Raw genomic sequence first — 2,177 nt, forward strand, 5'->3', positions numbered from 1 at the left:
GTGCTCTAATTTGCAGACACACACCAGTCCTTATTCAAGAACTTATAAACAAAATCAATACCTTTAACAACCTACAAACTCCAGAGGAGAGACACGGAGAGCCCTTCCATGATATAACACGTCACATATTTATTGCAGTATAACACCTGTTCCGAGTGCATCGCAGTATTGTCAGCTGTCGGTAATTCCTCCAACCACCGACATTATGTATCTAAACCTAAACACTAGTGTGCCCCCTGTGAGGTTTGAACTCACGACCCCTGGTTTACGAGACCAGTGCTCTACCACTGAGCTAAGGAGGCGGATAGAATGTGTTGTCTTATATGCGTACCTCTCCGTACAGCTATACTGTACTATCATATATACAGGTGTTACATCATTAATAATTACTTTTTCACTCACTGCTAGGAAGTAATAGGAGACTCAATACACACAAATGATAAAAGCTCAATAGACTCAGGAGAGGGGTGCACGAGTTCAGTAACAGTTAAGTGGGGGGACCAAAGAGCCGAAGCATAAGCCTTGCAAGCACAATTAGGCGAGTTCTCACACACTAATTCTCTGGGGGCCCTGAGGGCTGAGTGGACAGCGCTCGGGACTCGTTGTCCCTAAGGGGTCCGGGTTCGATCCCCAGCGGGGGGGGGGGGTCGATCCCGGCGGAGGAAGTAAATAGGCAGAGTTTCTTTCACCCTGATGCATCTGTTCACCTGCCAGTAAATAGGTACCTGGGAATTAGGCAGCTGCTACGGGCTGCTTCCCGTGTGGGGGGGGGGGGGTATTCTTACCTAGTTGTGCTTGCAGGGGTTGAGCTCTGGCTCTTTGGTCTCGCCTCTCAACGATCAGTCAACTAATGTACAGGTTCCTGAGCCTACTGGCTTCTATCATATCTACACTTAAGCTGTGTATGGAGTCAGTCTCCACCACATCACTTCCTAATGCAGTCCATTTGTCTACTACTCTGACACTTAAAACAATCTTTCTAACGTCTCTATGGTTCATTTGGGCACTGAATTTCCACCTTTGTCCTCTAGTGCTTGTGCCCCTTATGTTAAGTAGTCTGTCTTTATCTACCCTATCAGTTCTTCTGAGAATCTTGTATGTGGTGATCATGTCCCCCTCTAACTCTTCTGCCTCCCAGTGATGTGAGGTTTAATTTCCGTAGTGTCTCCTTGTTGCTCATACCCCTCAGTTCGGCTACTAGTCTGGTGGCAAACCTTTGAACCTTTTCCAGTTTAGTCTTATGCTTGACTAGATATGGACTCCATGCTGGAGCTGCATACTCCAGGATTGGTCTGACATATGTGGTATATAATGCTCTGAATGATTCCTTTCAGAACAGACAGCCAGAGGAGTTGAGAATGCTTGGGACGAGGGGACAGGGGAGTGGATAATGGTTGGGAGGACAAGGGGACAGGCAAGTGGGGGATAGTATGGAGGACGAGGGGACGGGGGAGGGGGGGGAATGGTTATGAGGACGAGGGGATGCTGGAGTTGGGGATGATGGGGAAGAAAAAGGGACGAAGGAGTGAGGAATGGATGGAAAGACGAGGGGACGGGGGAGGGGGTGAATGGTGGGGAGGACTGGGAGACAGGGGAAAGTTGCTGTGGCTCATGTGCGTTGCTGAGCCACAGCAACGCGTGGCCGGTTACAGCTAGTATATAAATATATATGAGAATGTATTTTTTTCTGTCCAAGCTCTTGGGGCTGGTCTCGCCTGAATTTGCAGGGGGAATGGCCTGTAATACGGGACGGACATAGCCTGTCTATGGTAGGCTGAAGTTAAATGCTACGAGGAAATAATCACCCCCTTATTCCATTTTTATTGAGACTGTCAGCAAGTCAATTGTTAAATATGGTGTGTGATTAACGTGGAGTTGCTATTCATAACAATACATTTCTTAAGAACCATACAACTGTTTCAGTCGTTCTTAATAGTATTTTATAAGAGAATGTGGAGAGGTGGGAAATGGGGCTAGACATACGAATACGTAATTAGACAGACGAACTGGCAGACGGACGGGTAGATAGACTGACGAATAACCGGACAAAAATCCATATGAACGGACTGCTATAGAGACGGACACAGACAGATCGACAGAGATAGGCAGACGGTCATACCTTGGCAATGCCGCATGGGTGTTTTCCATTGCTTAATCAATGTGTGGGGAAAGAATTT

General features: G+C 47.2%; 1 non-coding gene across 1 annotated transcript; it reads right to left on the minus strand.

Moving 5' to 3' along the window:
- Positions 1-230: 230 nt before the first annotated feature.
- TRNAT-CGU (transfer RNA threonine (anticodon CGU)) lies at positions 231-302 on the minus strand. Its single transcript has one exon. It is a non-coding gene; the product is annotated as a tRNA-Thr (tRNA).
- Between the last annotated feature and the right edge of the window lie 1,875 nt (positions 303-2,177).

This window comes from Procambarus clarkii, chromosome 28 (assembly GCF_040958095.1).
Source record: "Procambarus clarkii isolate CNS0578487 chromosome 28, FALCON_Pclarkii_2.0, whole genome shotgun sequence".
Classification (NCBI taxonomy): domain Eukaryota; kingdom Metazoa; phylum Arthropoda; class Malacostraca; order Decapoda; family Cambaridae; genus Procambarus; species Procambarus clarkii.